Source organism: Suncus etruscus, chromosome 5 (genome assembly GCF_024139225.1).
Source record: "Suncus etruscus isolate mSunEtr1 chromosome 5, mSunEtr1.pri.cur, whole genome shotgun sequence".
Taxonomy (NCBI): Eukaryota; Metazoa; Chordata; class Mammalia; order Eulipotyphla; family Soricidae; genus Suncus; species Suncus etruscus.
The window spans coordinates 118,055,169-118,065,648 of NC_064852.1; positions in this window are offsets into that span (position 1 = coordinate 118,055,169).

A 10,480-nucleotide genomic window follows, 5' to 3' on the forward strand; every position below is an offset into this window, starting at 1 on the left:
TCTGCACTCAGGGGTCACTCCTGACAGTGCTCAAGGGGACCATATTAAATGCCAAGGATTGAACTAGGGTAGTCCACATGCAAGGCAAAGAAATGCCCTGCCTACCTCATGCTATCGCTCTAGGCCCCAAGATTATTTTTATTTTTTAAAGCAGTTTATTTATTTATTAATTGATTGGTTTTGGGGGCCACATCCGGCGATGTTCAGGGGCCCCTCCTTTCTCTGCACTCAGAAATAGCCCCTGGCAAGCTCGGGGGACTTTATGGGATGCCGGGAATCAAACTTGGTCTGTGCCGAGTTGGCCGCATGCAAGGCAAATGCTCCACGACTACGCTATCTTTCCGGCCCCCCAAGATTTTTTTTTTTTTTGGTTTTTCGGGCCACACCCGTTTGATGCTCAGGGGTTACTCCTGGCTAAGTGCTCAGAAATTGCCGGGGGATGGAACCGCGATCCTTCCTTGGCTAGCGCTTGCAAGGCTCCACCTCGCCGGCCCCCAAGATTATTTTTTAATTGGTTGTTTCTACTATTGTCATTAAAAAATTAACATTTCAGACAGAACTTAGGAAATCTCAGGCCCGGAGAGATAGCACAGCAGTGTTTGCCTTGCAAGCAGCCGATCCAGGACCAAAGGTGGTTGGTTCGAATCCCGGTGTCCCATATGGTCCCCCGTGCCTGCCAGGAGCTATTTCTGAGCAGACAACCAGGAGTAACCCCTGAGCTCCGCCGGGTGGGGCCCTAAAACAAAACAAAACAAAAAAGAAGTTAGGAAATCTCATTTATGTTTGGTATATAAAAAATAAGAAATGGGGCCGGTGTTTGATCTCCCAGGTGTGGCCCGAAAAAAAAAAAAAGTGGGGGCTGGAGGGATAGCACAGTGGAGAGCATTTGCCTCACATGCTGCCAACCCAGGACGAACCCAGGGTCAATCCTCAGCATCTCATATGGTTCACCAAGCCTGCCAAGAGCAACTTCGCAGAGCCAAGAGTAACCACTGAGTGCCACCGGGTGTCCCCTCCCCCTCCCCCAAAAAAAAGAAGAAAAGAAAAGAAAGGGATCTGGAAAGACAGTACAGTGGCCAATCATGCTTTGATCTACAGCACCTTTATAAGGTCCCCTGAACCCTACAAGGAAGTAAGCCCTGAACACCTCTGAGTGTGGCCCCAAAATACAAAATTGTAAAGAAATAAGAAAGGGAATGGACAATGATAAATACGAACAAACTCTTGTATTCTGAGAATAAAACTGAGGTTGGGGTTAGCAGGAGATGGGAATTAGGAAAGGATAAGTGGATTACTAAAGAAAAACACCTCTATAAAATAATCAACCTTCTACATGTATGCATTTCTGATCACACTGCTCTTTATTATACTGTTGGGTTCTGTATCGATTCAGTTTAAATGTCTATGTTAAGTCCTAGGCCTGCATTTATGACCCCAAAATAAACAGAGTGGGCAGGTGTGACTTTAATAGAATTCCCAAGGAAGTCAAGCCAAATAAATTCTGGAACAGAATTTTTTTTTAAATTTTGGTAGACATTTCCACCCATGGTGGGTGACAGGGGAAAAAAATGAGAAAAATAGATGATGAAAACACTTGATCTTAGTTTCATGGGATACACAATCTAGAGAGGATGATCAGGCAGATCTATAAATAATATTTAGGGGCCAGAATGATAGCACAGTGGTATAGGGTGTTTGCCTTGTATGCGGCTGACCAGCAGACTTGGATTTGATCCTTGACATCTTATGTGGTCTCCCGAGCCTGTCAAGAGTGATTTCTCAGTGCAGAGCTAGGAGTAAAACCTCTGAGTACTGCCAGGTGTAGCTCAAAAACCATAAACAAACAAACTACCTAACATCCATAATAAGCAATAATACCTGATTACTATACATGAATCCAATATATTTCTAAATTTACTTAAATTAAGTCCACAGATCCTATAGTGCATCTGCCCTTAGGCCTTTTCCAAATCCCTAGTGCCCATCATGACATGAAGGATGTAGGGTCCTCTGCTGGCTGTGCCCTCTGGTGCTGCAAGGGACAGGCTGCGCTGGCCATATGTGTCCAAGCACAACAAAATTCCCCCTAAATAAAGAAGATGTGTGAGATCACCAGTCTGGGGAAGAACATGGGTGAGTTCCAGGGCAACACTGATGAGAATGCCCAACTCATGCCTTGTGAGAACCCTGGTAAATGCCCGGTCATAACCTTTGTGACTCAGCTGAGTGAGATCCCCAGTGATCACAGAGGACATGTGCAAGCCCCACACAGAAAGTCACATAATGTTGGTGAGCACAAAGCTGAGTGATTATGCTCTGCAGTCTGATGTGTGATCAGACCAGCATCGTAGCTCAAAATGTATGTGTGCATTCTCTGGTGATCAATAAGAGGGGAAATAAAAAATATAAAAAGAGATAAGACTAGTGAATATTTTAATTATAGGTGCAACACAAAACAATATGTAGAGATTATAGGTTGTTCATTTTTTTCTTCTATTTACAAATTATATTTATTACAAATGAAAATACTGATACATTAGATTTAGTCTTGCTCAGATACTCAGACTGATACTAAGGAAATATTTGTAGAATAAGCTAGGAAATATATAAATATATATTTAAATATATAAATAATTATATAAATATATCTATTTATATAAATATTTAAATATATCTATAAATATATAAGTTTATATTTATATATTCCCTATATTATATATGCATATATATACATATATATGCATATATACATACACACACACACACACACATATATATATATATATATATATATATATATATATATATATATATATATATATATATATATATATATATAGGGCTTTGGACCACACCCAGCAGTGCTCAGATCAGGGGTTACTCCTGGCTCTGTGCTCAGAAATCTCTCCTGGTGGCTTGGGGGACCATATGGGATATTGGGGATCGAACCTGGTTCTGTCGCTTGTAAGGCAAACACCCTACCTGCTGTGCTATTGCTTCAGCCCCAAAAATTAATATCTTTAGTTTTATCCTTATATTGTTAAATTGATTAATTGCAACTAATGTAATAACTTATTGAGGATCTATGGTTGTCATCTTAATATTTTATAAACCAAGATAGTTTTTTTAATTATTTGGAAAGATGTGAAGGGAGAAAAAGGAAGAAGTGTGGTGTGTTCTCATGAGAAAACACAGACTTCCCCAGAATCGAAACAGACAAAAATAAGCAAAGAAACACAGAGACAGGAAGTAAGATCCATGTTCAAGGGAGAACATGGGCTTGAAGAGTGAGCCTGCAGTTTTAATGTTTACGTTTCACTCGTCTATTATGACTGTAAGATTGCATATAGGTCTAATGTTGCCTTTGCCTCTGCCTCTAAGCTCTCATTCTCTTGTGTTATGTTACTATCACTGGGGATTCTGAGGTCCTGACATTGGTGACTGGGAACCTGTAAGGGGATCTCATATGGCCTACACAAGCTTTCTTTATTTTTAAGATGTTATTGCTATAGTTACTATGAGCCACGGAATTGGCCTTCAGTTCTTTGTTCCTGAAGAGTTAGTATTTGCTGTAAAAATTCCACAGGGAAGTAAAATGAGGGACTGGAAGGATAGCACAGGCGACTGACCTGGATTTGATCCCTGCCATCCTGTATGGCTGGTCGCCTGAGCCTGCCAGGAGTAATTTACGAGCAGAGATCCAGGAGTAATCCCCGAGAGCTCCCTGGTATGACCCCAAAACCAAAAAACAAACAAACAAAAAAAAGAGAGAGAATAAATGAAATAAAATATATTATACTTAGAGAACAAGAGGAGCTATAATCACAGAAGTATTCTATTTGTTGTATAATTCATGTACTATTATAAAGCAAAAATTAAAAATCTTTTCTTGGCTATTCTATAATATTGTAAAAAAATAACCTGACCCATGTATTTAAAATAAGTTATTTTCAAAAGGTAATAGATTATCAAGTAACAGGAATGTAAATTCAATTCATGTTATTATTTCCAGATTTAGTTTGGTAACTGAGTAATCAAAATTAAAGTAGTTAGAACTTTTGCAGAGGGTCAGAAACATTTTTTGGGGATTGCTGTGGGACCACACTCAGGGCTGCTGGGGACTCTCCAGCATATTTTAGGGTTCCCTCCAGAGATCCTACACCCCTGCAATGTGGGGACTGGATCTACTCTCTGACCTGTGGAACATGTGCTCAAGCCTTTGAATGACCTTCCTGGTCCCTAATGCTTCATTTAAAAAGGATTAAGTTTACAAGTTAATAAAAATCTCAAAGTAAAATATTTCTTTTTAAATTAGCTTTCAAGAGCCCTGTATGCAAGATTATTAGGAATTATTTTGGCAGTTTTAAAACACAAAGTGGAGGTGCCAGGGCGATAGCACAGTGGGTAGAATGTTTACCTTGCACATGGCCAAGCTGGGTTCTAGATCCAGCTTCCCAAATGGTCCCCCAAGCCTGCCAGGAGTGATTTCTGAGCACAGAGCCAGGAATAAGTCCTGAATGCCACCAGATGTGGTCCGAAAATAAAAACAAATAAATAAACAAGCAAAACCACCACAAAGTGGAGCTATATGACCTTTTCAAATGACCCAAATTTGATTTCATTCTGAAGTGTACCAAGTACTTCTCCTATTTTGTAATGATTTCCCAGAACATTCCTTTCAGTTAATTATGTAATTGGAGGCCAGAGTTCAAAAGAGTTCTTTTTATTTTGGGCACTGAAGATTAAACAGAAAAATATGCAGCAAACCTTGAAACAAGAAATTTTGTCTTGTTATTTAAATACCTGCTAAAACCATGTTTTAAGGTGTTCTTCATAACAAAGGTAATTCAATATAATGCAAAATGACATTTCTATAATCTATTCTTTATATAGGTTGGCATTTTAGTAATTAGTGAAATATTTTTAATAGTGAAATATTTTATGAATAATATAACTGTAAAATATTTTATGTATAAAATAGAATACAATGCTAAAATAAAATTCCTATTTGCAATAGATTCTTTCTGATAAAGTCATTTATATGAAGATACAATTTTCATAAGGTAGATTTTTTTTTTGGTTTGTTACTCTTGGCTATGCACTCAGAAATCGCTCCTGGCTTGGGGGACCATATGGGACATTGGGGATCGAACCACAGTTTGTCCTAGGCTAACGTGCGCAAGTCAGACACCTTACTGCTTGAGCCACCACTCTGGCTCCACATAAGGTAGATTTTTTTGTATTGTGATGAGGTGGTGTACCAAATCCAGGTTTTCACAAACAAGAGCTTGGCTTCAGAATCTGAAGCTGATTTTTCTTTGTTTGTTTTAGTTTTTTATTTTGTGCTATACCCAGCAGTGCTCTTCAGGGCTCTGTTCTGCTCTCCTGGCTCTGCACTCAGAAATAACTTCTAGCTCTGGAAACCATATATGGGATACCAGGTATTGAACCCAGGTTGGTCTTATGCAAGGCAGATGCCCTCCCCACTATCACTCCAGTCCTTTAGCTAGTTTTTGTTGTTTTTGTTTTATTTTGTTTTGTGTTTTGAACCATGCCTGTGGTGTTCAGGAACTATTCCTGGTTCCATACTAGGGGACCATGTGGTGCTGGGGATCATGTCATACTGGGGATCAGGAACTATTCCTGGTTCCATACTAGGGGACCATGTGGTGCTGGGGATCATGCCATACTGGGGATCAAACCTTGGCCTTCTGCATACTAACATGTGCTCCAGTCATTGAGTTATTCCTCAATCCCTAAGGGATTTTTGTTATTATTGTTTCTGGGGTTGTTTTTTTGTTTTGTTTTGTTTCGTTATGTTTTGGGGGTCACACCTGGTAGTGTGCTCAGGGCTTATTCTGGATCACTCCTGGAGTGAGTTGAGGCCATATGGGAAATCTGAGATCAAATCGGTTTAGTTGCATAGAAGGCAACTACTCTCTCTAGGCTCCATGAAGTGATTTTTTTTGGACCCAAGAACAAGTACTGGTAAACAGAAGGAAAAAAAAAAAAAAAAACCTCTTTCCCACAAACTGATATTAAGGCAAATAGAAACTACCCAGAGACTTCCATGCATAATAGGATAAATATTTGAATTTAAATATTTTGCAACTTAAGAGATTTTTGAATACCCATAAGGACTATATCATGTTATGAAACTTCTGTTCCAACCTGGAGGTTATTATGCAAAAACAATTAAATTTTACTGCTGTGCTACTTGGGTATTATAACAAAAGTACATTAACAAAATTAAAAACATTTTATATATCCATATCATCATCACTATATATTAAGAATAGACAAATAGGGCCCGGAGAAATAGCACAGAGGCGTTTGCCTTGCAAGCAGCCGATCCAGGACCAAAGGTGGTTGGTTCGAATCGCAAGCAGCCGATCCAGGACCAAAGGTGGTTGGTTCGAATCCCGGTGTCCCATATGGTCCCCTGCGCCTGCCAGGAGCTATTTCTGAGCAGACAGCCAGGAGTAACCCCTAAGCACCGACGGGTGTGGCCCAAAAACCAAAAACCAAAAAAAAACAAAAACAAAAACACAAAAACAAAAAAAATAGACAAATATAGGGGACCAGAGAGATATCACAGTGGGTAGGTGGGTAGGGTGTTTGCCTTGCAAGTCTCTGACCTGGGAGCAAACCCTCAAATCCGATATGGTCCCCTGAGCCTGCCAGGAGTGATTTCTGAGCACAGAGCCAGGAGTAACTCCTAAGCACCACTGGGTATGCTCCCCCCCACCAAAAAAAAAAAAAAAAAAAAGAATAGGCAAATGAGCCTGGAGTGATAGCACAGCTGATAGGGTATTTACTTTGCACGCCTCTGACCTGGGTTCGATCCTCAGCATTCCAATTGGTTCTTCAAGCATGCCAAAGTAATTTTTGAGAGGAGCTGGGTGTGGCCCAAAAAACAACCAATCAACCAAACAAACAACAAAAGCCCCAAAACAAGAATAGACAAATATAGGAACTAAAACCTTGTAATTACCTTCCATCCTTTCAAAGTCTCCTAGAGGTCATTCTGTTTGGGCCAACTGGGCTCCAGTCTACACCCTGCTGTCTGTGGTGAAGGGAACAGAACTAAAGCCTTTCATATAGGAGGTGCATCTCTACCCTCCTGGCTTATCTTCTGGCTTCCTGTGTATATTTCTTTCTTAATTTTTTTGTTTTGTTTTGTTTGGGGGCCACACCTGGCAGTGCTCAGGGGTTATTCCTGGCTCTGTGCTCAGAAATCGCTTTTGACAGCTTGGGGGGTCCACATGGGATGCTGGGAATCAAACCTGGATCCATCCAGGGTTGGCTTCGTGCAAGGCAAACGCCCTACCACTGTGCTATCTCTCCGGCCCTTCTTTCTTATTTTCTAAAAGAATTTTTACTGGGGGCAGGCAAAACAAAAACAAAACACAACAAAACAAAACAAAACAAAAACCCACCAATTTTTACTTTATTTTTCTTTGGGTTTGGAGGTCACACCCATTGGAGATCAAGCCTTACTCCTGGCTCCGCAATCAGGAATCCTGCCCCTTGCGCACTTCTGTGCTACCTGGTTCCCTTGTGTTAAATTAAAAATGTGAAACAGTTCCATTAAGTGCAGCTAAACACAGTGATCTAAAAAGTATAGGTAAACAGTAGACAGGTTGTGTTCAACCTTGTATGTGGCCAGCCTAGGTTTGAACCTTGGCCTCTCGTAAGGTACCCTGAGCAACACTAGGAGTGGTTCCTGAGTTTATAACCAGGAGTAACCCTTGAGTACTACCCAGGTGTGACCCCAAAAAAGCCCTACAATGTCTTTTTGTTTGTTTTTAGGTCACATCCAATGGTGGTTACTCCTGGCAGGCTCAGGGGACCATATGGGATGCAGGGGATACAATCCTGGTCAGCCATGTGAATGGCAAACAAAAGCCCTACCTGCTGTGCTATCACTCCAGTCCTTACTGTTTACTTTTCTATAAGCATATTTAGAAAGTTGGTCTAGAAAGACATACAAAAAATGAATGTTATGGCATTTAATAATATATCTCACATGAGGCATGATGGACAATGCAATATTGTGGTTATTTGGGGCTGCATTCAAAACTAGCTATAAACCTTACCAAGTGTGCTATCTTAAACTTGATTAATTATGGAATTGCTCTACAGACAAAATGTGACTAATTGTACTCTGGTAAGTCATCTACAGTGTTTATATCTGAGGCTACCTCTCGCATGACTAGCATTAATAATTTTCAATTATATTGCTGTACTTTGGTCATTTTGAGGGGCCTTCTAAGCAGGTGTTGGGCTGACAGGACTACACCCAAGTGGTGCTCAGATAACCATATAGCGCCTGAATTGCATTCCAGGCCTCCACATACAAGGCATTTTCTTCTGCATTTTGAAATATTTTCCCAGTCCTGGTTCGTCATTTTAAGTGGCTAAATGTCACCTTGAATTAGTCTGGTTCAAGTAATGGCAATAACTAAGACAACAGTGACTTGTATGCTTTGCAGTGAAGGAGTCCTGGAAATAAAGTTCAAATGAAGAAATATAAAGAAAAATTTACTTCTCAATTCAAGCAAGAATTATGGCAGATATGAAAAATTGATTTATTGTGCAAGAGCAAAAAAACCTTTATTCTGTACAATAAATGTTCTATGGACTGCAATTTCTCTCTCTCTCTTTTTTTTCTGTATCAGATGTCAGGCTCAGGGTCTCTCACAGGCAAGGCAAGTGCTGTACCAGTGAGTTATATCTTCACCCTCCCATCTTGTATGCAACTGATAAAATTCAGTTTACTGAATATATGACTATTTAGAGGATCAACTTATTTTTTATTTTTTTATATATATTTTTTGTTTTTTGGGGTCACACCTGGCAGCACTCAGGGGCTACTCCTGGCCCTACGCTCAGAAATTGCCCCCAGCAGGCTCGGGGGACCATATGGGATGCTGGATTCGAACCACCGTCCTTCTGCATGCAAGGCAAACGCCTTACTTCCATGCTATCTCTCCAGCCCCAGGATCGATTTATTTTGAGGTTGAAGGTCCTGGGCATTTCTCAAGCAGTCCCAGAAGTTCCAACTACAATTTTTAGCCAAGTTCAATGCAAGGACTCAAGGATGCCTTGTGGTGATGAGGTTTACTGGGGGTCACCTTTGTGGTGCTGGTACTTGAAGGGACATCCAGGGCTGTACCCAACAATGATTGGGGGATCATATGATGTTGGGAAGCAAACCGGGTATGGATGCAGCACTGTCTTTCATATACCAGGTTATCTACTTCTTGCATGGGTTTTGGCATATCATATGCTTATTTATTTGTTTCTGTTTGTTTCTTGCCAATATCCATCAGTGCTTTGAAGCTACTTCTATCTGTACTTGGTCAGCGAACAATGTGGTACTTGAGATCACACCCAGGCTTGCCTCATGCAAAGCACCATCATGAATCCTCTGAGTCTCTGCCTCATTAGTTGGTTTAAGGACATTGACAATGTCATCATAATTATTGATATAAATGCCTTAGTTTCAATGTTTCTAAGAACCGTTTAATCTTTTCTTGATAACTCTGCTCCTTTTTCCTCATCAGTGCAACTAGAGGTCAGTTCTTATTAGTTTCATCCTACAAAATTTGATATTTATATAGTTTTCATTGTATTCAGTTAAAAATATTTTTAAATTCCCACGGACTTCCATTTTGAGCATGATATAATCACAAGTGTCTGCTATCGAATTTACAAGTATTGTGGATTTTCCCCCAGAAGTATGTCCTTTTTTTTTTTTTTTTTTTTTTTTTTTTGGTTTTTGGGCCACACCCGGTAACGCTCAGGGGTTACTCCTGGCTATGCGCTCAGAAGTTGCTCCTGGCTTGGGGGACCATATGGGACACCGGGGGATCGAACCGCGGTCCGTCCAAGGCTAGCGCAGGCAAGGCAGGCACCTTACCTTTAGCGCCACCGCCCGGCCCCAGAAGTATGTCCTTTAAATTCACTCCCATGCTGTGAATTTTTCATCTGGTTTTTGTGTGTATGGTTTGAGAATTAAATTATTTCAGTTCTCTCATGGCCTAGAATATAGTTTGTTCTGGTAATTGTTCCATGGGCACTTGGAAAGAATGAGTGTTCTACTTTTTTTGGTGCTTAGGGATCATTCTTAGCAGTGCTTGGGGGAAATGCCCCTGTAGTGCAGGGCACAAACCTGGGTCAGTCATGCACAAGGCAAGTAACTTCACCTTTTTATGAGCTTGCTGGTCCTGGATTTTAGATTTTAAAAGCTGAAAAGTCAGCTTGTGGGTTCGAGGAGTTTCTCAGATTACAAAAGGATCACAGGTGAAAAACTGCATAAATGTTCTCATTTATGTTCTCATCACACCATGAGACTAGGGTGTCAAACAGTAGAGTAGGGTGAGGGCTACAGGAAATGAAAAGGGCCACCATAGGAAAAAGGCTGGCAATGCTGAACACCTGCTGTGCAAGGTGCTCATGAATTCAAATCCCAATG